The sequence below is a fragment of the Manacus candei genome, unplaced genomic scaffold, assembly GCF_025592945.1.
Source record: "Manacus candei isolate 608988 ecotype Guabito, Panama unplaced genomic scaffold, ASM2559294v1 h1tg000129l, whole genome shotgun sequence".
Lineage (NCBI taxonomy): Eukaryota > Metazoa > Chordata > Aves > Passeriformes > Pipridae > Manacus > Manacus candei.
This window is the reverse complement of record NW_026138177.1, coordinates 156,826-182,782: the sequence shown is the minus strand read 5'-3', so window position 1 is coordinate 182,782 and position 25,957 is coordinate 156,826. Positions and strand designations below refer to the sequence as shown.

The 25,957-nt window shown below is 44.1% G+C and overlaps 1 protein-coding gene and 1 pseudogene across 1 annotated transcript in view; one reads left to right on the top strand and one right to left on the bottom strand.

Moving 5' to 3' along the window:
* Positions 1-25,957, top strand: part of LOC127462511 (Friend virus susceptibility protein 1-like) — a 184,356-nt gene that overhangs the window by 46,272 nt on the left and 112,127 nt on the right. The window lies entirely within an intron of this gene.
* On the bottom strand, positions 24,180-25,219 carry LOC127462518 (NADH-ubiquinone oxidoreductase chain 2-like; annotated as a pseudogene).

Genomic DNA, 25,957 nt, shown 5'->3' with positions numbered 1-25,957 from the left:
TGGGGGAAAATGTGGGAAATTCTGGGGAAAATGGGGGAAAATATGGGAAAATATGGAAAAATGAGGAAAAAAAGGGGGAAAATGGGGAAAAATGTGTGAAAATCTGGGAAAATGTGGGAAAAATGGGGGGAAATCTGGGAAAATGGGTGGAAATCGAGAAAAACTCCGGGAAAATGGGGAAAAAATTGAGAAAAAACTGGGAAAATGGGGAAAAATTGGGAAAAACCCTGGGAAATTCTGGGAAAAATGTGGAAAAAATGGGGGGGAAAGGGGAAAAAATGGGAAAAATCTGGGAAAATAGGGAAAAAATGGGGGGAAAATGGGGAATATTCTGGGAAAATCTGGAAATCTGGGGAAAAAAATGTGAGAAAAATGGGGAAAAAATGGGAAAAATGGGGGAAAATGAGGAAAAATCTGGGAAAATGTGGAAAAAATGTGGGAAAAATCATGGAAAATGGGGGGAAATTGGGAAAAAATCCGGGGAAATGTGGGAAAAAAAGGGGGGAAATCTGGGAAAATGGGGAAAATAATTGGGAAAAAATCTGGGAAAAAATGGGCAAAATGAGGAAAAATCTGGGGAAATAGGGAGAAAATCTGGGAAAATGTGGGAAAAAATTTGGGAAAATGTGGGAAAATGGGGAAAAATCCGAGAAAATGGGGGTGAAATGGGGAAAAATCTGGGGAAAATGGGGAAAAATCTGGGAAAATGTGAAAAAATTGGGAAAAACTGTGGGAAAATGGGGGAAATGAGGAGAAATCCGTGAAAATGGGGGAAAATGAAGAAAAATGTGTGAAAATGGGAAAAAATGGGAAAAAATCCGGAAAAATGGGGAAAATCGGGAAAAATCAAGAAAAATGGGGGGAAATCTGGGAAAATCTGGGAAAATCTGGAAGAAAATCTGGAGAAAAATCTGAGAAAATGTGGGAAAAATGGGAAAAAATGTGGGAAAAATCTGGGAAAATGTGGGAAATTCTGGGAAAAGTGGAGGAAAAATCTGGGGAAAATCCGGGAAAATGGGGAAAAAATAGGGAAAAATCTGGGAAAATCTGGGAGAAATCTGGGAAAATGGGGACAAACTGAGGGGGAAATGCTGGAAATTCTGGGGAAAATGGGGGGAAATGGAGAAAAATGGGAAAAAATCCCAGAAAATGGGGAAAAATGGGGAAAGATTTAAAAAAATGGGAAAAAATCTGGGGAAAATCTGGGAAAAATGGGGAAAAATCTGGGAAAATCTGGGAAAAATGAGGAAAAATCTGGGAAAATGTGGAAAAAATGGGAGAAAATCCAGGAAATGGGGAAAAATGGGGAAAGATAAAAAAAATTTTGGAGAAATGGGGAAAATATGGGAAATTCTGGGAAAAATCCAGGAAAATGGGGGAAGAAATCTGGGCAAATCTGGGAAAAATGTGATAAAAAATCGGAAAAATGTGGAAAAAATGGGAAAAAGAATCTGGGAAAATCTGGAGAAAAATGTGTGAAAATGTGTGAAAATGTGGGAAAAATGTGGAAAAAATGGGGAAAAATCGGGGAAAATGGGGGGAAAATCTGGGAAAATCTGGAGAAAATGGGGAAAAATCTGGGAAAATGGGGGAAAAATGGGAAAAAATCTGGGAAAATGTAGGAAAATTGGGAAAAATCTGGAAAATGGGGGGGAAATGGGGAAAAATTCAGGAAAATGTGGAAAAATGGTGGAAAATCTGGGAAAAATGGGGAAAATGGGGGGAAATGTGGAAAAATGGGGAAAAATGTGGAAAAACTGGGTTAAACTGGGAGGAACTGGGAGAAACTGGGCCAGAGGGAAAGGGATGTTGCCATGGAAATGTGAGCCAGCCCCTCCCCCACCCGGCCCAGGGCCCACAGGGGGGGAACAGGGTTAAACTGGGACATACTGGGAGGCACTGGGGGGGACACAGGGAGTTACTGGGAGCTACTGGAAGCTACTGGGGGGGTCACTGGGGTTACTGGGATGGACACTGGGGTTACTGGGAGCTACTGGGGGGGTCACTGGGGTTACTGGGAGTTACTGGGAGCTACTGGGGGGCTTACTGGGAGTTACTGGGAGCTACTGGGGTGGACACTGGGGTTACTGGGAGTTACTGGGGTGGACACTAGGATTACTGGGAGTTACTGGGAGCTACTGGGATAGACACTGGGGTTACTGGGAGCTACTAGGAGCTACTGGGGGGGTCACTGGGGTTACTGGGGGGGTCACTGGAGATACCGGAGGCATTACTGGGGTTACTGGGAGCTACTGGGAGCCACTGGGAGCGGCCCATCGCCCTCCCTCCCCAAGGTCACCCCAAGGACACGGAGGGGGGGAAGGGGGGGAAGCCCTGCCCCCTCCCAGTCCCTCCCAGTCCCTCCCAGTTCCCTCCCAGTCCCTCCCAGTACCTGAACTGGTCACACTGGGAGCGGCTCCAGGTCCCCCCTCCAGTTTGGGCCCCCGGGGTTATTTTTGGGACCCGGTGACGTCACTGGGGGAGAGGGGCCTCGAGGGGGCGGCCCCTCCCCTCTCCCTTCCCAGTACAGACCAGTAAGGGACCAGTAACGGCCCCAGTGGGGGGGGGAGGGGAAGGAGGGAACACTGAGGGTGGGGATGGAGCAGGATGGTCCTTGAGCATGGGGGAAGGGCAGGAGGTTCCCTGAGGGTGGGGGAAGGGCAGGACCATCCCTGAGGGTGGGGGAGGGGTAGGCGGGTCCCTGAGGGTGGGGGAGGGGCAGGAAGGACCCCAAGGTGGGGGGAGGGGCAGGAGGGTCCTGAGGGTTGGGGAGGGGCAGGGAGGGTCCCCAAAAGTGAAGGAGGGGCCCTGAGGGTCCCTGAGGATGGGGGAAGGGTAGGAAGTTCCCCGAGGGTGGGGGAGGGGCAGGAGAGTCTCTGAGGTTGGGGGAGGGGTCCTGAGGGCCCCTGAAGGTGGGGGAGGGGCAGGGAGGGCTCCTGAGAGTGGGGGAGGGGTAGCAGGTTCACTGGGGGGAGGGGAAGGAAGGGACCCTGAGGGTGGGGGAGGGACAGGAGAGACCCTGAGGGTTGGGGAGGTACAGGAAGGGGGGGAGGGGCTTTGGGGGGGCCCTTAAAGGTGGGGGGTGTGACTGAAAGTGGGTCCATCATTGGGAGGGGACACGCCCACCCAAACCCCAGTAAGTCCCAGTTGAGCTCCCAGTTCAGGGAGGGGGAGAGGATGCAAAAGACACGCCCACTTGCAGAGGCTATGGCCACCTTGGGATGGGACATGCCCACCAGGGAGAGACCACGCCCACCTAAAGAAGGGACACGCCCACCCGCAAACCACTAAGTCCCAGCTGAGTTCTGCCTTAACTGGTCCTTACTGGTCCCACCACCCCATTCCGCGTTCCAGTGACCCGTACTGGTCCATACTGGTTTATACTGGTCTATACCGGTCTATACCAGTCCATACTGGTCTATACTGGTTTATACTGGTCTGTACTGGTCTGACCTTGACGGAGATGATGAAGCGCCCCCAACCCCCTTAACTGGTCCTTACTGATCCCACCACCCCATTCCCTGTTTCAGTGACCCGTACTGGTTTATATCGGTTTATACTGCTCTACCCTGGTTTATACTGGTCTATACTGGTCCATACTGGTTTGTACCGGTCTGTACTGGTCTGACCTTGATGGAGATGCTGAAGTGCCTCCAACCCCCTTAACTGGTCCTTACTGGTCCCACCACCCTGCTTGCTGTTCTAGTGACCTGTACTGGTCCATACTGGTCCATGCTGGTCTACACTGGTCTATACTGGTCTATAATGGTCTGACCTTTATGGAGATACTGAAGTGCCCCCAAGCCCCTTAACTGGTCCTTATCGGTCCCACTGCCCCATTCCCCATACCAGTGACCCATATTGGTCTATACTGGTTGATACTGGTTTATACTGGTCTATACCGATCTATACTGGTCTATGCTGCTCTGTACTGGTCTGACCTTGATGGAGATGCTGAAGTGCCCCCAACCCCCTTAACTGGTCCTTACTGGTCCCACCGCCCTGCTCCCCATTCCATTGACCCATACTGGGTCGTGGTGGCAAGAACCCCAGCAGGAGCCAGGTGGGGTCTTCCTGCCATTGGATGAGTGCTCTGGGAGGTCAGGGCTGCTCCCAGATCCAGATCACACCAGCACATTTCCAAGAGCACTGTCAAATGGGAAGGACAAAGCACAATTATTAGGAAGGAATGGAGCTTTTCTCAGTCAGTGTTTTCAGTTTCCTACTCCTGAGGAATCTGGGGGTTGAGAAATGGAAAAGGAGCTCCCATGTTGGACAAGTCACTGAGACTGCTGAGCTGTAACTTGGAATGCACAAGTGCTTCTGTAAGCAACTTCCTAAAGTGCTTTCGGCCTCTGCTCTGCTTTTGACAGAAGCAGCATCACTTCTGCTGGACCCATCTGTTTTTTCTTTATCTGCCCTTTTCCACCTGCCTGAGGTTTCTCTCAGGTCAAAGTGAGAGCACAGACATTTGGATGGAGTGCTGACAGTGAAGTCATGAATGGATTTGTGATGTTGAATCTACTGTTTTGAAATCAGAAAATGTAGTGCTGAAGTCATCGTTAGCCTTTGAGAGGGAAACAGGAGAAAAATCGGATAAACTTGTTGCTAAAAATGAGCTGCTTCAAACTGAGGTTGACCACCTTCAAAGTCTTGTTGCGCCAGAGTGCAGAGAGAAAACTGTTGCTAAAAAAACGGGCTCCTGGTTTGGTCAGGCAACTTCATAAACCAGTGTCATACCCTGGCATTGAGACTTGGGAAACCATAGAGAACCCTGATTCTAAGTCTCAGGGGAGAAAGAAACAAGGAGAATTTGAAGTTCAACTGATGTTTCTAGAGTCTCCCAGCTTTCCTCACCTTAATGAAAATAGACTGAGTGATCCCTGTGATAATGAACAAAGGGAAGATTATTCTTTACCTCCCTCAATTTCCTTTGTACCTGATACTGAATCCACTAAAAAACCTTGGACTCAAAAAGAGAACCTGACCCAGAAAACAACTCAATTCATTCTGATTCAAGTGGTTAAAGAGCAGAAGCATTATGGCGATAAACCTGGACAAATTAAAAGCCAACCAGTGAGATCCTATCAATATATCACATACCTTGGGATTCCACTTTGTTCTCATCAACAGTTAATACAATTTCCAATGGATAGGGCGACAAAATGTTTGCAGCAAAATGCCAAAGATGGGATTAAAACCCAGACGAAAAAGAATTAAAATCACTGGAGAAAAAGAAGAAACCAGTCTTCAACCAAGAGCTTCACCCTGTTACTGTTTTGTTGATATTACCTTTTTGCTTTTTATTCTAATAATCATATTGTGTGTTAAAATTTGGATGATTGTGAAACAGTCAGCTCACTGATTACCCCCATCAATACTAGACGATGCCCGCAGTATACACCCGTCCCAGCCCCTCCAGGAGCCCTCAAATCCCATCCTGGTCCCACAGGACACTCTCAACTTCCCCTCAAACACTCCGAGGCCCCCAGATTGACTCCCAGATCCAGAAAACTCTTGCTGCCTGCCCATGGAGTGCCCAGTGTGGCCCACCAACTGCACCACAAAGCCAAAGCTTCCAGGCTTAATTTCCTGGGAATTTGGGCTGTTGTTTCCTATTTTCAGCCATGCCTCCCAACTGATAGCCCAACTCCCAAACTGCTAACATGCCTGTTGATACAGAATTGTTAAAATAAACCTTGCCAGTATATGTTTTCAGACACCGATAATTTAGTGTCGTTTCACTTTAATCCACCCCAAGGGAATTATTAATAAAAACCTGAGTTACCCCCTCTCCCCTTTTCCGGGGCGGGTTGTAACACGAATCAGCACTGACTCCGCCCAGTAGGCATAGCAAAGGAAGTTTCCTTTTGGTTTAGGGTTTAGTGTTAGGGTTAGGGTTAGGGTTAGGGTTAGGGTTTAAGGTTAGGGTTAGGGTTAGGGTTAGGGTTAGGCTTAGGGTTAGGGTTAGGTTTTGAGTTAGGGTTAGGGTTAGAAAGGGTTAGGGTTAGGGTTAAGAAATTTAGGGTTAGAGTTAGAGTTAGCAAAAGTTAGGGTTAGGGTTAGGGTTAGGTTTAGGGTTAGCAAAAGACAGGGTTACTGTTAGGGTTAGGGTTAGGGTTAGGGTTAGGGTTAGGGTTAGGGTTAGGGTTAGGGTTAGGGTTAGGGTTAGGGTTAGGGTTAGGGTTAGGGGTATGGGTAAGGGTTAGGGTTAGGAAGAATTTGTCTAAGTGCGCGATCTAACAATCGCGGTTTTAGCCCATTCTGGACACGCAGCGGTGCCCAATAAGCCCCTCTCAGGCTATAAGCCCGATTCATTGCCCACTGCTGTCAGAATCTTGTGCTTTTTCTCTTGGGTCTCTGCTTTTGCTGTTGCTGTTCTGTTGCGTGTCTGGCAGAATACCCACCGCCGTCCGGTATGTACTCTGCTTCTATAGAGCACTGGCCCCGCCCACAGGGTGGAGTCAAGAGGTGGAGTCCGTGTTGATTGTTCTGCGTCACTGGTTCCGCCTACTGGGCGGAGTCAGTGCTGATTGGTGTTGCAACTCGCCCCAGGAAAAGGGGAGAGGGGGTAATTCAGGTTTTTATTAATAATTCCCTTGGGGTGGATTAAAGTGAAACGACACTAAATAATCGGTGTCTGAAAACATATACTGGCAAAGTTTATTTTAACAATTCTGTATCAACAGGCATGCTAGCACTTTGGGTGCTGTCATACCACAATGTGACACAGAGATAACCTTTGGGGGGGGGGAAGAAAATGCATAGGGGAGAGAAAGGCAGGATAAGAGCAAGGGAGAGTAAGAGAAAGAAAAGCTGAGAGCGGACAGATGTATATAGTCACCGCCCACGGGGTCCAGCGATGCTTCCATGTCTGTCAGTTGAAGTGGTGGCCTTGATCTGCCGGGGGTGAAGGAGGGAAGTCCCCATACTCCAAGAAGTTATGAGTTATAGCCATGATTAGTGTCACGGACCATGCCTCGAGCCTCCAACATCTCGAGGGTTGCAGTCTCTCTTCTAAGGTTAGGGAACAGGCTTTGGGCATAGCTTGCAGTTACTGTGTGGACCAATTGTCAGAGACTGAACTGGTTAATGATTTATGCATTCTAGGAGACTTTTCAGGCTTTTGACTTGCATGATACCTCTGATGAGCAGTCGGGCCCCTCCCTCCCTCCAGTGCTGACAGTGTGAAGCCCTGAAAAGGCAAGAGCTGAGTTTACAGGCTTTTGACTGTTGATATATCTGATGAGGAATCAGGCCCCTCCCTCCCTCTGCTATGAGATGTTAGGGTTAGGGTTAGGGTTAAGGTTAGCAAGGGTTAGGGTTTAGGTTTTAGGGTTTACGGTTTGGGGTTTAAGGTAGCGTTAAACCATCATTTTCTGGGTATAGGCCCGATTACTTAATTAGCTGACCTTACTAGAAAATAATATAGAGGGAGTATAGAGGATTTTGATTCCTTTAGTGTAGGTTCGATTCCTACTTTTCTAAAATTAGGAAATGAGAGGATTGGTATACCTCTATGTTTACTTTATCATAGTAACCCTTTTGGATTCAGGCACATTTCCTTGAGTGTCTTAGGTAGGGGGGTAGGCCTGCAGAGGAGATAGGAAGGCTGGTATGCCATAGGCATAAGGCTAATGTTAGGGGTAAGAAGTTTTTTCAAAGCAAATGTATGAGTTGATCATATCGGAATCGAGGGTAAGAGGCGCGGATTCATAAGAATCCTGTGGAAAGGAGGAGGGTTTTTGTAGCTAAAGTAGGGGGAATGAGTTCTTGAGGGAGATTAAGTGAGCTGGGGTTTAGGAATAGAATGGTTGTGAGTGCATTTATTAGTATAATATTAGCATATTCGGCAAGAAAAACCAAGGCGAATGGCCCTGCAGCATATTCTACGTTGAACCCTGAGACTAGTTCAGATTCTCCTTCTGTCAGGTCAAATGGAGCGCGGTTTGTTTCGGCAAGAGTGGAGATATATCATATTATTGCTAAGGGCCAGGAGGAGAAAATGAGGTAGAGAGGTTCTTGAGTTGTAGCTAGGGTATTGAGGGTGTAGTTACCACTAAGGATAATTACGGATAGGAGAATAATGGCTAGGGTAACTTCGTAAGAGATAGTTTGTGCGACTGCTCGGAGGGCGCCGATTAAGGCATATTTTGAGTTAGAGGCTCACCCTGATCATAGAATTGAGTAGACTGCCAAGCCAGATAGAGCTAGAAGGAAGAGTATGCCAAGGTTTAGGTCAGTAAGGGGAAAGGGTAGGGGAAGTGGTGTTCAGATTGTAATTGCTAGGAGAAGGGCTAAGATAGGAGTAGATATAAATAAGTAAGGGGATGAAGTTGATGGACGAATTGGTTCTTTAATGAATAGCTTTACTCCATCTGTTATAGGTTGTAAGAGGCCAAATGGTCCTACAATATTAGACCCTTTTCGGGCTTGCATATAACTTAGAATCTTACGTTCAACTAGGGTAAGAAATGCTACGGCGATGAGGATGGAGAGAGCATAGGATATTGATATAATAAAGTAAGTGAGGGTTAAGTGAATTGTCATGTGGTTTGCGTTGGAGCTAGGGAGAGGATTTGAACCTCTGGGTAAAGGGCTTAAGCCTTCTGCATTTGCCAAGCTCTGCCACGCTAGCGGTCCTTTTCTAGGAGGGGGTTATGGTGGAGCTCTTAGTAATTTAGTTGGGTTCATTACTGGGTGCGAAGGCGTGCTTGTGGCATAGGCCTTACTTCTTCGATCCTTTCGTACTAGAAGGAGTTGTAACATAGATAGAAACCGACCTGGATTACTCCGGTCTGAACTCAGATCACGTAGGACGGTTAATCGTTGAACAAACGAACCCTTGGTAGCGGTTGCACCACTAGGATGTCCTGATCCAACATCGAGGTCGTAAACCTCCTTGTCGATGTGGGCTCTTGAAGGAGATTGGGCTGTCATGCCTGGGGTAGCTAGGTTCATTAATCAATTATATTGGGTCTGGTTACTATTAGCACGTTGATGGGTAGTTCTTGGTTAAGATGGATTGTCTGATATTTGGAGGTTAAGTTTGTCTCCAAGGTCGCCCCAACCCAAGAATGCACACCAGCAAAATCCCGGGGGAGTAGGCCCTGTGGGTGAGTATTGTTTATGGGAGTGGTAGCAGATTTTAAAGTTCCACAGGGTCTTCTTGTCTTGTGGGGTTATTCCTGCTTTTGCACGGGAAGATCAATTTCACTGATTATCTGTAGGAGACAGCTAAGACCTTGTTAAGCCATTCATACAAGTGCCGATTTATGGGACAATTGATTGCGCTACCTTTGCACGGTTAGGATACCGCGACCGTTGAACAAATTGTCACTGGGCAGGCTTCACCTTTAATACTTGGTTTGCTAAAGGCTATGTTTTTGGTAAACAGTCGGGCCTTGGATTTGCCTAGTTCCTTTTACAGATTTTAATCGTCTTTGGGGGCGCTCCATAGGTGGGTTAACAGAGTTTTGGGTATAAGGTCTTGTTAAGGTTAAAAAATATCCTGTGGATTGTTAATAATGTTGTAATGTAAGCTTGCGCCATAGAGGGGATCCCTAGTTACTTATTTTAGCATAAATTCTCTTATTTAATATAAGTTGGCCTATTGGGGAAGAGGGAGTCATGAGGAAGTTTAGATTTTTTTAGGTGAGGAGCTTTGACGCATTCTTTAATGGTGGCTGCTTGAAGGCCCACAATTAAGCTGTAATTAAATTTATCTGCTAGGGGAGAGTGTATTCTTTTTTAAAGGAGCTGTACCTCCTTTAAATAGCCCTTAATTCGCTTCATGTGGGTTGAGTGTAGTCCTGGGAGGTGAATTAAGAGGGAACTAAGATTCATTTCATAGGCAACCAGCTATCACCCAGCTTGATTGGCTTTTCGCCAGTACTAACGAGTCTTCCCACTCTTTTGCAACAGAGACGGGTTTGCTCAGTAGATAGCTGCTCGTAAGTAGCTCGCTTGGGTTTCGGGGAAGCAAACTTAAATTGGCGTTTTGCTTGGGTAGTTCTCGCTAAATCATGATGCAAAAGGTACAAGGGTTGGTCTTTGCTATTTATTGCTTGGTTTGTCATTACTATTTCATTCTTCCCTTACGGTACATGATCTCTATTGCGTCTTGAGTTTACCTTTCTATCGCCTAGACTAGGTTGAGTGAGAGAATGTTTTGATTTAATGGGTAGTATTAACTTAGTTTCTATGTAATCTGGTAGAAGAGCTAGAGTTAGGCTTCAAGGCGATCTGATATGGAACAGATATCTTTCAGGTGTAAGCTGAATGCTTTAGTTATAGCTACGTCTTGGTAGACTAAGTGCACCTTCCGGTACACTTCCCTTGTTGCGACCTGCCTCATCTCTAGCTTAGGGGTTTATTATAAATAAAATTAATCCTAGCTTGTGAGGAGGGTGACGGGCGGTTTGTACGTGCTTCAGAGCCAGCTTAAAGGAGGCATTATTATCCTGCTTTACTGCTAAATCCGCCTTTTAGGAGTGATTTCACACTCCTTGTCGTGAGGTATTCTATGCTAGAAAATGTAGCCCATTTCTACCATCTCATGAGCTATACCTTGACCTGTCTTATTAGTGGGATGTTGCTGTTGTGCCCACTGTTAAACCCTCAGTTTAGGGGTGGGCTGACGACGGCGGTATATAGGCTGATTTGGCAAGGGATGGTTGGGTGTATCGTGGGTTCTCGGTTATAGAACAGGCTCCTCTAGGTGGGTTTGGAGCACCGTCAAGTCCTTAGAGTTTTAAGCGTTTGTGCTCGTAGTTCTCAGGCGGATGTTTAAGTGGTGAAAGCATCGGGATTTAGGGCCAGGCATAGTGGGGTATCTAATCCCAGTTTGTGTCCTGGCTTTCGTGGAGTTTTGTTGATCATGAAGCTAAGATCATTTCTATGGGAGTATTGGATGCATCTTGTGCTTATAACAGCTTGGTTACATTTCAGTCTTAGTTGAAGTGATAATGAAAAACCACTCTTTATGCCGTATAAAGTTAATTTGGGTTTCTTGTGTGACCGCGGTGGCTGGCACAAGATTTACCAACCCTGGTAAGTTGCTTTAACTAAGTCAAGTTTACACTTATTGCTTAATATTAATTACTGATGAAAACCCGTGGGGGTGTGGCTAGGCAAGGCGTTTTGGGCTACAATTGGAGTGGTGTGCCTGATGCCTGCTCCTGCTGTCTTTTTAAGGTGCTGAGGGCATTTTCACTGGGATGCGGATACTTGCATGTATATATTTGACAAGAACTAACTGTAAGGTTAGGACTAAGTCTTTTTTGTCCTTGGGTATGTGTAATAGCCATCTTAACATCTTCAGTGTTATGCTTTATTGTAAGCTACAAGGACTAAGGCTGTTATAGGCATAGTGATTATTATTTGTGCTTGTTTTAGTTGTAGTAGTAGTTGATATTGATTTAGGATTTGTTTAGTGGTTGGAGAAGTAGTTCTAGTGGATAACAAAAATGTGTTGTTGAGAAGTTAGAAGAGTAGAAAGGGGCAGGATTGTAGTGTTGTGGGCGGGTTTGTTAAGGTTTATGTTCTTGTAGTTGAAATTACAACGATGGTTTTTCAGGCCAAAGGTCTTGGATAGAGGCCAAGCAGGAATTGTTATGACGTACTTTATACTATTTTTAAGTGTTAGTTTTATTTTGGGAGGACTAGCAGTTGCTTCCAATCCTTCTCCATACTATGCAGTAGTGGGGTTAGTGTTGGCGTCTATTGTAGGGTGTGGATGGTTAATGAGTTTGGGGGTGTCTTTTGTATCACTAGTGTTATTTCTGGTATATTTAGGTGGGATGTTAGTGGGTTTTGTGTATTCGGTTTCATTGGCAGCAGATCCATTTCCTGAGACCTGAGGGGACTGGCAGGTTGTTGGGTATGGTGCTGGGTTAGTTTTAGTGTTGGGGGGTGGGGTGTTTATTATAGGGCTATCTGAGTTAGAGTGGTTGGGGATAAACACAGTGGATAGTGGGGGTGTTTTATCTATTTGGTTGGATTTTGAGGGAGCGGCTATGTTTTATTCTTGGGGGGGGGGACAATTTTTAATTGCGGGCTGGGGTCTGTTGCTGACGTTGTTTGTTGTGCTAGAACTTGTACGAGGGTTGCCTCGTGGGGCAATTCGGGCGGTTTAAGGAGGTGTGGTTCAGAGAATAGTTTAATGAAAATGCCAGCTTTGGGAGTTGGTGATAAAGGTTTGATTCCTTTTTTTCTGAAGGGTTGGAAAAAAGTTTGGGACCAACTGTTAAAGGTATATGTGAGTGGAATATTAGTTAGAGTAGTGGGGGCGATTAATTGGGGAGGTAAGAGGGTGAAAGGAAATGATGGGGTAGATTAAAGTGTAAACAAAAAAATGAAGAAATGAATGATGAAAGGAAATGATGGGGTAGATTAAAGTGTAAACAAATGAAGAAATGAATGATGAAAGGAAATGATGGGGTAGATTAAAGTGTAAACAAACAAATGAACAAATGAATGATGAAAGGAAATGATGGGGTAGATTAAAGTGTAAACAAACAAATGAACAAATGAATGATGAAAGGAAATGATGGGGTAGATTAGTGTGTTAAAAAAATTTAACAAATTGATGATGCAAATGTCTTAATTGGAAAATTAGGGGAATGGAAAGTTTGTAAAATTTGAAATTTTTGTTAAAAAATTTAAAAACAAAAATTAATGATGAATAGAGGGAAAGTCCCTAGATCATTGCAAAAAATGACAAAATTTTTGTCATTTTTTGTGAAATTGACGACAAAAAATATGTCTGGCGTACATTAATTAAATTGCAACTTGATGAGAGATGTAATGGAAAAACCAAGCCAACAGCACTTGACAGTGCATCAGTGCAACAGTATGAGACCGAATAACACTTGAAACCATATCATTAATTTTCACGCGAAAGTGAGAAAACCGCTCGCCGACCATAAGGGGTCCATGTCAACCATATATGGGAGCCCCCTGGCGGAGCACTCTGAAGGGTTTATTGAGATCTACCCCCAAAAAAAACCCCAAAAGTTTAGAAGAGAGAAAATGCCGTGATCATGAGGTCCAGGTTGGCCGAGCGTCCCCAACCATTAGTAACAGAGCGCAAGTTTAGGAAAATTAAGCAAGTTATGGCCCTGACCGAGGAACCAGAGGCGACAAAGAGCAAGTTATGAGAGTGGGTTATTGGTGGAAAGGGAAAGAATACACCTGAAGCTGGACATGATAAACATTACTAGCGCCGGGTTGCTGGTTTCTCGTGAGGAGTACGACTAATAAATAACCCAGCACTTCTTGGTTGGTACATAGAACAAGGTTAAGTGGTGAGTGGTCCATGGACCATGGATTTTAGGTTCTGTGACGTTCCTCGTATTGAGAAGGATTTTATGCAAAAATTAGCAGCCTTAGGTTTTAGTTCGTTTGGCGGGATTATTCCTAGAACATGACATGTTATGTCCTTGTGTGGGAATGTGCCTAGATCTGTGAATGAGAAGTTTTGGATTGTATGGGAGATAGTATGGAAATTCGGATGGTTTTTGCAATAATAGTATGTCAGATTTTCCTACATGCATGTTATGTCTAATGTGGTGGAGGATGCTATGCAAAGTAATACATACCGTAGGGTATGGGGGGGGGGGGGCCCTCCCCTTGATGTACGTGTTGATTGGAAAGTTGGGGGGTGCTTGGATATTTTTTGGAAAACTCTAAGAAGGGGGCGGCCTTCAGTCTTTGGTTTACAAGACCAACGTTTTTTATAAACTATTAGAGTGGTTAGAGGTTGAGTATCTTATTTTCTAGGAGACTAGTAATGGGGAATAAGATGAGAATGATTGTGAAGTAGGTAGCTGAGGCGAGTTGTCCGATGATAATAAATGGATGTTCGACTGGTTGGCTACCGATTCATGTAAGGATTAAAAGATTTGTTACTAGGATTCAGAATAGAAGTTGGGAGAGAGGTCGGAAGGTTATAGTTCGTTGCTTTGATATGTGGAGGAATGGGGCTAGAAATAGAATTAAGACGGAGGCGGCTAGGGCTAGGACTCCTCCTAATTTGTTGGGGATTGATCGTAGGATGGCATATGCAAATAGGAAGTACTACTCAGGTTTAATGTGGGGAGGTGTTACTAATGGGTTTGCAGGTGTAAAATTTTCTGGATCTCCTAAGAGGTTGGGTGAGAATATGGCAAGTGTTATTATTAGAGGAATGAGGAGGAACAAAAGGCCTAGAATATCTTTTATTGAGAAATAGGGGTGGAATGGGATTTTGTCGCAGTCTGAATAAATACCTAGGGGGTTGTTTGAGCCTGTTTCGTGTAAGAAAGTTAAGTGGATGAGGGTGAGACCTGCAATTAAGAATGGGAGGAGGAAGTGGAGGGCAAAGAACCGGGTAAGTGTAGGGTTGTCAACTGAGAATCCTCCTCAAGCTCATTCTACAAGTGTTTGGCCAATGTAAGGAATTGCTGAGAATAGGTTAGTAATTACTGTAGCGCCTCAGAATGATATTTGGCCTCATGGGAGGACATATCCTACGAAGGCAGTTGCTATTAGAGTTAAGAGGAGAATAACTCCTGTGTTTCAGGTTTCTTTATATAGGTAGGCACCATAGTAGAATCCTCGTCCAATGTGTAGGTAAATGCATATGAAGAAGAAGGAGGCGCCGTTTGCATGGAGGTTTTGGATGAGTCAGCCGAATTGAACATTTCGGCATGTATGGGCGACGGACGTGAATGCCAGGGTGATATCCGCTGTATAATGTATTGCTAGTAGGAGGCCAGTGGTGATTTGGATTGTTAGACAGATGCCAAGAAGAGATCCAAAGTTTCATCAGGCGGAAATGTTTGGTGGTGTTGGGAGGTCAATTAAAGAATTGTTGATTATTTTTAGAAGGGGGTGATGTTTTCGTAAGTTAGGGGCCATTAATCCTTAGTTCTGTGTAAATAAGATTATAATTAAGATAGATAGAGCGAAGGATCCTAGATAGGTTTTGATTAGTCCGGAGTGTAGAGTAGTTGAGATTTTGGATACTTTGAGTTGAAGGGTCGCTAGTCCTTCTGGGCCTATTTTTTTATATCAGGATAGGTCGATTAAATGGGATGCAATGTTCTGGCCGTTGTTTAGGAGTTTAGTAGAGCTGAGGCGGCGTATAAGGGGGTTAAAATATCCTAGAGTGCTGGAGAAGTTTATAGTGATATTTTGTTTGGGGACAGAGAAGGTATGTGTGAGTTTTGATAGTTCTAATGCCAGAATGATGCCTAATGTTGTAATAATGATAGCAGTGGTTTTTGTGACCAGTGGTATGGTTATAGGAGGGGTTTTTGTGGGGGAGATATAAGAGGTAATTAATAGACCAGCTATAATACTTCTGAGAGCGAGACGAGTAATTGGGTTTGTGACTGCTGGGTTGTTTTCATTGATGGGAGTAATGGAGGGAATCCGGGTGTAGTCAGTTTGTACTAGTAGGGCTGTAGGTAGGCTGTAAGTTGCAGTAAAAGCTGTAGCTACGAGGGTTAGGAGGAGTGCTCAGGTGTTTAGATAGGAGGTGTTAAGACTTTGGATAATGAGATCTTTTGAGTAAAACCCTGCTAAAAATGGTGTTCCTATGAGAGCTAAATTTCCGATTGTCAGGCATGAGGTAGTTGTAGGGAGTAGTTTCTGTAATCCTCCTATTTTTCGAATGTCTTGTTCACCGTTAAGGCTGTGAATGATAGACCCAGAGCAAAGGAAGAGTATGGCTTTGAAGAATGCATGCGTAGAGATGTGTAGAAAGGCTAGTTGAGGTAGATTTAGGCCAATAGTGACTATTATTAGTCCTAGTTGGCTGGATGTAGAGAAAGCAATAATTTTTTTGATGTCGTTTTGGGTAAGAGCGCATGTAGCGGCAAATAGGGTGGATAGGGCACCTATACAAAGGCACATAGTTAGGGCAATTTGGTTGTTACATAATATGTGGTGAGTGCGAATAAGTAGAAAGATTCTGGCAACTACTATTGTGCTGGAATGGAGTAGGGCAGATACAGGGGTTGGCCCTTCTATAGCTGCTGGGAGTCATGGATGCAGGCCAAATTGGGCGGATTTACCTGTGGCGGCTAGGATGAGCCCTAAGAGAGGGAGAAGGGATATTTGGTTTGGGGAGGATTGCTGTTGAATTTCTCAAGTGTTTATTGAGGATGTTAGTCATGCTATGCAGAGGATTAGTCCAATATCCCCAATACGGTTGTAAAGTACGGCTTGAAGTGCAGCGGTGTTGGCTTCTGCTCGACCGTGTCACCATCCAATCAGGAGGAAGGATATAATTCCGACTCCCTCTCAGCCGATAAATAAGAGGAATATGTTATTAGCGATGATTAGGATGAGTATTGCAATGAGAAAGATTAGAAGGTAAAGAGAGAATTTTGTGGTGTGGGGTTCTGAGGCTATATATCATGTTGTAAATTGAAGAATAGATCATGTTACGAATAGTGCAATAGGAAAAAACGTTAAGGAGTATTGGTCTATTTTAAGGCTAAAAGGGATTTTGAAGTTCGCAATAAATTTTCATTCTCAATAGAAAGTGGTATTTTCCATATTTAAGTAGATGGAGAGGATTATGGGAATTAAACTAACTATGAAGGAAGTTTTAACAGTGTGTATGATGGTTGTTGGAGAGTTTAGGTAGTTTTTGGATAGGAGGGGGAGTAGGATGGGTATAGAGAGGGTAGCCAGGGTCAAGAATATAGAGGTGTTGAGGATTAATGGGAAGTCCATTACTTTTACTTGGACTTGCACCAAGATGAATGGCTCCTAAGACCAGTGGATTGCTATTATCCTTTAAAAGTAAGGGGGCTGAGGTCTTAGGCTCAGATGCAAGAGTTAGCAGTTCTTGTTGGTTAAACCTCCCCTCGGCAGGCAAGAAGAGTTTAACTTCTATTTTTAGGATCACAGTCTAATGTTTGGTTTAAAACTATGCTTGCATGTGGGAATTCCTGAGATTAGCTCTGGTTTTAGGATGAGGAGGAGGGAGGGTAGGATATGAAGTGTTATAAGGAGATGTTCTCATGTATTTGAATTTTGGGTGGTTGTAATATAGGTTGGAGTTGGACCTCGTTGGGTTATAAGGAGTATGTAGAGGGTATAGGCTGCAGTTAGTAGAGTTGCGGCTCCGGTTAGGATAATGGTGAAGGTGGATCAGTTGAAGAGTGCAATTATGATAGTTAATTCAGCTATCAGGTTAGTGGTAGGAGGAAGGGCTATGTTTGTTAGGTTGGCTAGGAGCCATCAGATTCCTGTTAGAGGTAAAAGGGGTTGTAGGCCTCGTGTTAGAAGGAGAGTACGACTATGTATGCGTTCATAGTTTGTATTAGCTAGGCAAAATAGTATGGAAGAGGTGAGTCCATGTGAAATCATTAGGATTATGGCCCCTGAAAAGGATCAGTGGGTTTGGATTATTGTTGCGGCAATGACTAGACCTATGTGGCTTACTGAGGAGTAGGCAATTAATGACTTAAGGTCGATTTGGCGTAGGCAGATGGAGCTTGTTATTAGTGCCCCTCATAAGGCTAGGGTTAAAAATGGGTAGTAGAGGTAGTCTAATAGGGAGTTTGTAATTATTGAGGTACGCATAATGCCGTATCCCCCAAGTTTGAGGAGGAGCGCAGCTAGGAGTATGGATCCTGCGATTGGTGCCTCTACGTGGGCTTTTGGGAGTCATAGGTGTAGTCCGTAAAGGGGAGCTTTCACTATGAAAGCGAGCAATAGGGCTAGACTTGATATGAGGCCTGTTCAGGAGTTTGTAAGAGATGAGTGTGAAAGTTTTATTATAGTGATGTGTATAGTTCCTGTTTGGGTGTGAAGATAGAGGATCACTACTAATAGGGGAAGAGAACTAATTAGTGTCTAAAATAAGAGGTAGATTCCAGCACTTAAACGTTCTGGTTGGCTACCCCATCGTGTGATTAGAATTAGGGTAGGGATTAGGGTAGCTTCGAATGCGATATAAAATAATATCAGTTCTAAGGCTGAGAAGGCCAAGATAATGAATGGTTGGGTGAGGATTATGGTTATGGTAAAAATATATTTTCGTGTGGGAGGTTCTTGTTGAAGGTGATTTTGGCTTGCCAGGATTATAAGAGGTAGAAGTCAACAAGATAGAACTAATAAGGGGGATGAAATTTGATCAGTTCCAAGTCATGGTGATAGGTTTTTGCTAGGGTAATAGGTTGAAAGAAGTCATTGTAAGCTAGCGGTTGCAATTAAGAGGCTGTGCGAGGTGACATTGAGTCATAGGAATTTTGGAGGAGATCAGAGGGTCATGGGGAGTAATATGACTGTGGGGAGAATAATTTTTAACATTGTAGAAGGTTTAGATTGTGTAAATGATCCGATCCGTGAGTTCGGGTGGAAGCTACTAGGACTGCTAGACCGGCGCCTGCTTCACAGGCTGAGAATGCTAACATAAGAATGGGCATTAAGGTGGGGGATGTTGTTTGGGTTTGAATAGGTCATATGGAGAGGACAATGTATATTGATAGTATTATACTTTCTAAGCATAGCAGGGCAGAAATTAGGTGTATTCGGTGAAAGGCTAGTCCTAGACTACTTAGGGTGAAGGCAGAGTAGAAGCTTAAATGCAGAAAGGTCATTGAGAAAGTCACGGGGTAGGACTGTGGTTTGTTGAGCCGAAATCAACTGTCTTTGCTAGACTAACTTTCTGAAGTTATTCTGCTCATTCTAAGCCCCCTTGAATTCATTCATAAATTAGCCCTAGTGCGAGGAGGCGAATGACTGTGGAGGTTCATGTTAAGGTAGTGAGGGGGGAGAGGAGTTGAGTAGCCCATGGGAGGGGCAGTAGGAGGGCAATTTCTAGGTCGAACAAGAGGAATAAGATTGCGACAAGGAAGAATCGGATTGAAAATGGGAGGCGGGCAGAGTCCAGTGGGTCAAAGCCACATTCGTATGGGGATAATTTTTCTGAATCTGGATTTATTTGAGCTAATCAAAGGTTTAGTGAAGTTAAGATAATACATAGTGATAGAGAAATTGTGAATATAAAGAGGATGATGTTAATTGCCTTTCTCTGGTTTTGATCCAGATTTTAGAGATTGGAAGTCAATTGTAATTAATATACTAGAAGGGCAAGATCCTCATCAATGGATTGTTATGTAGAGGAACAGTCAGATAATGTCAACAAAATGTCAGTATCAGGCCGCTGCTTCAAAGCCAAAGTGGTGGTTGGATGTGAAGTGGAATTTTATGAGGCGGAGGAGGCAAATCAAGAGGAAGGAGGATCCAATGATTACGTGGAGACCATGAAATCCTGTGGCGACGAAAAAGGTTGATCCATAGACTCCGTCGGCAATTGAGAATGGAGCTTCATAATATTCTATTGCTTGAAGTGCTGTAAAGTAGAATCCTAATAGGACGGTTATAAGTAGGGCTTGGGTAGCTTGGTTCCGATTGCCCTCTGTAATGCTGTGATGTGCTCATGTGACAGTGACTCCTGAGGCTAGGAGGATAGCAGTGTTTAGTAGGGGGACTTCTATTGGATTGAGAGGTTTGATTCCTATAGGAGGTCATTGTCCTCCAAGTTCTGGAGTGGGGACTAAGCTGGAGTGGAAGAATGCTCAGAAGAATCCTAGGAAGAAGAATGCTTCAGATGTAATAAATAAAATTATTCCGTAACGTAAGCCCTTTTGGACTGTAGGGGTATGGTAGCCTTGGAATGTGCTTTCTCGTACGATGTCACGTCATCATTGGAGTATCACTAGGATTATAGAGAGTAGGCCTAGGAGTAAGAGTTGGATAGAGTTGTGGTGAAATCATATGGCTAACCCAGAGGTAGTGAGGAGGGCGGCTGCTGCTCCAAAAATGGGTCAAGGGCTTGGGTCTACTATGTGAAATGAGTGGGCTTGGTGTGTCATTAAGGGTTAAATGTTTTCTTGTAAGTAAAGGCTTAGAAGAAGTACAAAGACATACGCTTGGACTATTGCCACGGCCACTTCTAGAATTGTTAAGAGGAGTAGAATTGTTCTAGTTAGAAGGGACACGGTAGGTATAATGGGAAGGAGGACGGTAGTGGCTGTTGAAATGAGTTGGATGAGCAGGTGTCCTGCTGTGAGGTTGGCTGTGAGGCGAACTCCTAAGGCTAAAGGGCGAATGAGAAGGCTTGTTGTTTCAATTATGATGAGGGCAGGAATTAGAGGTGTTGGGGTGCCTTCTGGTAGGAGGTGTCTGTCCTAGTTAGGACAGCTGAGATCAGTTCATCATGGTGGGTGTAACCCAAAACTGTATTCTATAGCCTTCCATGTCATTTCCCAGAAACTAGACTATTGTTGTCAATAGACTATTCGCACCCTCTGCCCATAGAGCCTGACTCCTCAGGCTATAAACTAGGTGTTAAGAGGCCTGTGAGATAGGAGGATGTTTCTGTCCTCACACCCTTTGTGGAACTCCCCGCCCTGAGGGGAGCACTGAACATTCCTGCCTGAACTGGAGGATATATAATCTTGGAGTTTTGGAACATTTTTCAACCCACTCGTGGGATCCAGAGGCCGGCTGCATCTCATCGCTCTCAACCAGACTTAGACCACCACTGGACTGCGATCACCAGTTCTGGCCAGACTGCAGCAGCTCTCCCACCAGCAGGTTCTTCCCCTCTCCCTTTACTTTGGACTCAAACAGGGCCCAAGGAACACCACTTTGTTCATGCCCCAGGGTACTGGGTTATACATTTGGGTTTTTGTGGGTTGAGACCAATTGTTTGTTTGTATTATTGTACTTACTGTATTATTTTAATAAATTGTTATTCTGATTTATAATCTCTCCTTTGAGTTGAGTTCATTCCCCCTGCTGGTTAACTTTTAAACCAGCACAGTGTCCAAGGGAAGCTGAAGGTTGGTTTCGTAGGCCTGTTAGCAGGGTGGCAAGTCATAGAGGGAAGGCGAGGGCTAGGTTTATTGATAGTTGGGTAGTAGGTGTGAATGTGTAAGGTAGGAGGCCTAATAGGTTAATTGTTAGAAGTATAATTATGAGTGATGATAGGATTAGGGCTCATTTATGGCCTTTTTTGTTTAATGGGGTTATTAGTTGTTTTGTGATTAAATGGAGAAATCAGAGTTGAAGAGTTGAAAGACGATTTGTAACTCATCGATTGCCAGGAGAAGGAAGTAATAGGGTTGGGAATAACAGCGAGATGAGGATAAGGGGGATTCCGAGGAGGGTTGGGCTTATGAATTGATCAAAGAAGCTTAGGTTCATGGTCAGTTTCAGGAATGGGTTTTTATAGTGGGTAGTGTTTTGTTGGAGGGTGAGTTAGTTGGGGTAAATAGTAAGAGTTTAGGTTGAAGGATAAGAGAAAAAGTGAATCATGAAGTTAGTATGATAAAAAGTCAAGGTGCAGGGTTTAGTTGGGGCATGTCATTAAGGAGGGTGAATAATCCTCTTTCTCTAGCTTAAAAGGCTAGTGCTGGTTCATAGCTTCTTAATGATTAGGATGTTAGAAGTGAAGATCAGTTTTCGAAGTGTGTTAGAGGGGCTGATTCTACTACGATAGGTATGAAGCTGTGGTTGGCTCCACAGATTTCTGAGCACTGACCGTAGAAGATTCCAGGACGGGTTGTGATAAAGGAAGTTTGGTTCAGTTGTCCTGGAATTGCATGGGTTTTTACACCAAGGCTAGGAACAGCTCAGGAGTGGAGAACGTCATCAGCTGTAACAATAATTCGAATCGGGGATTCTATTGGAATGACGATGCGGTTATCAACTTCTAGGAGGCGGAAATGACCGAGTGGTAGATCCATAGTTGGTAGTATGTAAGAGTCAAAAGATAAATCTTTAAAGTCTGTATATTCGTAGGATCAGTATCATTGGGGGCCAATAGCTTTGAGGTTGAGGTCAGGTTCATGGATTTCGTCTATCATGTAGAGGATTTGAAGGGATGGGAGGGCTAGTATAATTAGGACAATGGCAGGTAAGATTGTTCAGACAAGTTCTACTTCTTGTGCGTCGACGGTGTTGGAGGATAGTTTTTCTATAAGTATAAGAGCTAGTAAATACAGGACTAGGCTACAAATGGTTAGTGCGACTATTAGGGCGTGGTCGTGAAATTCAATAAGTTCTTCTATAATAGGGGATGAAGCGTCTTGAAAACCAAATTGAGAGTGGTTGGCCATGGAGTTGGGATGGGATGTACTGGGTTTTCACCTGTGATTTAGTCTTGACAAGACTATGTAATGATTTTACTAACAACCCATAAGAAAGAAGCATGAGTGGTTTGATGCGGTTGGCTTGAAACCAGTTTATGAGGGTTCGATTCCTTCCTTTCTTGTACTTGGACAAAAGCTGGTTCTTCAAAGGTATGGTAGGGAGGAGGGCAGCCGTGAATTCATTCAATGTTTGTGGAGGTAAGTTCTGGTTGCACTACTTTCCGTTTGGATGCGAAGGCTTCTCAGATAATGAACATTAGTATAATTACAGCTACTATGGAGATGAGGGAGCCGATGGAGGATAGGGTGTTTCATAGGGTATAAGCATCTGGGTAGTCTGAGTATCGTCGTGGTATACCAGCTAGGCCTAGGAAATGTTGTGGGAAGAATGTTAGGTTGACCCCAAAGAATATTACTCCAAAGTGGGCTTTAGCTCATGTAGAGTGAAGGGTGTAGCCAGTGAACAGTGGGAATCAATGTGTGAAGCCAGCAAAAATGGCGAATACTGCCCCCATAGATAATACATAGTGGAAATGTGCAACTATGTAGTAGGTGTCGTGCAGGGCGATGTCTAGGGAGGAGTTGGCAAGAACGATGCCTGTTAGTCCACCAATGGTGAAGAGGAAAATAAAGCCTAGGGCTCATAGTATGGGCGGGTCTCATTTGATTGTTCCACCGTGTAGGGTTGCTAGTCAGCTGAAGACTTTAATGCCAGTGGGGATTGCAATAATTATGGTGGCGGATGTGAAGTAAGCTCGGGTATCTACGTCCATTCCAACTGTAAATATGTGGTGAGCTCATACGATAAAGCCCAAGAAACCAATGGATAATATGGCTCAGACTATGCCTATGTAGCCAAAGGGTTCTTTTTTGCCGGTGTAGTAGGCTACAACATGGGAAATAATTCCGAATCCGGTAGGATAAGGATGTAGACTTCTGGATGGCCAAAAAACCAGAATAAGTGTTGATATAAAATTGGGTCTCCGCCTCCTGCGGGGTCAAAGAATGTAGTGTTTAGGTTTCGATCTGTTAGAAGCATTGTAATGCCAGCAGCGAGGACTGGTAGGGAGAGGAGAAGTAGAACTGCAGTAATTAGGACGGATCAAACGAATAGAGGGGTTTGGTATTGTGAGAGAGCAGGTGGTTTTATATTGATTACTGTGGTGATAAAGTTGATTGCCCCAAGGATGGATGAGACACCTGCCAGGTGAAGGGAGAAGATGGCAAGGTCTACTGCTGCACCGGCGTGGGCTAGATTTCCGGCTAGGGGTGGGTATACTGTTCATCCTGTTCCGGCCCCGGCTTCTACTGTAGAAGATGCTAGAAGAAGTAGGAAGGATGGAGGAAGTAGTCAGAAGCTCATGTTATTTATTCGTGGAAATGCTATGTCGGGGGCACCAATTATTAATGGTACTAATCAGTTACCAAACCCTCCGATTATAATAGGCATTACTATAAAGAAAATTATAACGAAGGCATGTGCGGTGACGATTACATTGTAAATTTGGTCATCGCCTAAAAGGGTGCCTGGCTGTCCTAGTTCTGCTCGAATGAGGAGACTAAGGGCTGTGCCGATTATACCAGCTCATGCGCCAAAAATAAGGTAAAGTGTGCCGATATCTTTGTGGTTAGTGGAAAATAGTCAACGGTTGATGAAAGTCATAGGTAAGATGGCTGAGTGTAGAAGCGTTAGGCTGTAGTCCTTTTTACAGAGGTTTGATTCCTCTTCTTATCGATTCTGTAGTGAAGTTCATGTTGAGTTGCAAGTTCATTGATGTGCATTAAACATGGGCCGGGATCTAGTAGACAGAAGCCTGTTGGTTGGGGCATTTAGCTGTTAACTAAAATTTTATGGGATCAAAGCCCATCTGTCTAGGGGGAGGTTCTAGTTTAATTAAAGCATCTGAGTTGCATTCAGGAGATGCAGGTTAGTATCCTGTGTACCTTAACAGAAACTAAGAGGGATTAGCCCTTGTTTAAGGCTTTGAAGGCCTTCGGTTTAAATAACCTAAGTTTCTAAGGGATTGTGAGTACTATGGGAGATAGTGGTAGGAGTATAATTGATAAGGAGGTAAAGGTTGTGGTTAGGGTGTTAGTTGGTTTGTTAGTTTGTCATTGTTTTATGTAGTTAGTGAAGTTTGGGGGTAGTGTGATGGTTGCACAGTAGGCCAGTCGTAGGTAGAAGAAAAGTCCAAGTAAAGAGAGTAGGGTAATAGCTGTGGCTACTACTGTTAGTTCTTGTTTTGTGAGCTCTTGAATAATTAACCATTTGGGTAGGAATCCCGTTAGGGGAGGAAGACCTGCAAGGGAGAGGAGAGTGAGCATAAGGATTGTGGTTAGTGATGGAATTTTGGTTCATGTGGATATAACAGTGGATAGTTTTAGGGTATTGGTTGTGTTAAGGATGAAGAAGATGGCGGAAGTTGTTACAGTATATAGATAGAACGTAATTAAAGTCAGATTGGGGTTATAGTTGGGAATAATAGTTATTCGTCCTAGGTGTGCGATAGATGAGAAAGCTAAAATTTTGCGAGTTTGGGTTTGGTTAAGTCCTATTCAGCCACCTAGGACTGCGGAAGCAATAACTATTGAAGATAGGAGAGTTTGGTTGAGTGAGGGGGATGTTAGGTAGAATAGTGTGGTTGGTGGAAATTTTGTGACTGTGGCTAGTAGGAGGCATGTTGTTATAGTTGAGCCTTGAAGAACTTCTGGAAATCAGAAATGAAATGGGACTAAGCCTAGTTTAATTGAAATTGCAATAGTTAGTCGTATACATGATATGGGGTGGGTTAGTTGGGTGATGTCCCATTGGCCAGAGAATCATGCATTGGTCATGCTGGAGAGTAAAAGTAGCGTAGATGCGACTGCTTGAGTTAGAAAGTATTTAGTAGAGGCTTCAATGGCTCGTGGATGGTGGCTTTTAGAGATTAATGGAAGAATAGCTAAAGTGTTAATTTCTAAGCCGACTCATGCTATTATTCAGTGGTTACTCGAAATTGTGATTGAGGTTCTAGGAGTAAGCTTATTGTGGAGATAAGTTTAGCTTGGGGATTCATTAGTAAGGGAAGGAGTTAAAGATGAATCCAGACTATAAAATTCTGAAATGAGAAGTTCTGTTGTACTAGACTTTATATTTTGCAGAAATTCCTGAGATTCATTGCGTTGTCCGAGCCCATACGATTGGACACACCTGTTCACCTGTCCAAACTTGGAAACTAGGTCTGCCAACCGGGAAAAGATTATCTCAAGTACTGTTGACTCCAAGTAAATGATCACTGTAATCCACTTAGATCTCCTCACTGGGGATAGACATGATTATATTATTGTCTGTATTTCCACTGTTACTCAGTTGTTATGTTGTTTACATTTTTAGAAATGACACTTCATCAATACACTGTTCAAGTCATTCACCAGTGTCATGGTCCAACCATGGACCACGCGGTGGGATGGAATCCAACAGCCGCCAGGAGCTGGTTTCTCCCCTGAGGGTGCAGAGCAGCAGGGCCTTTTCCAGACCCAACTGTACCTTCCAGAAAGATATCAGCTATACTTTGCTTCTTTGCTGACTTCTGTTTTAGATGTCAATGTGTGGACCACCCTGGCCAACGTGACGAAGATGGACGTGATATGTGTGTCCATGGTAACTCCCACGAGTCCTTTTCGCACCTGTCTGGTTGGAATACCCATTGATAACTACTGGTGGGGAACTCTATATAATGAGACCGTGTTAGGAAACTGCACATATCCAGGAGTTGACATTTCTTCTTAGAGATATATACCAGAACGCATCAGCT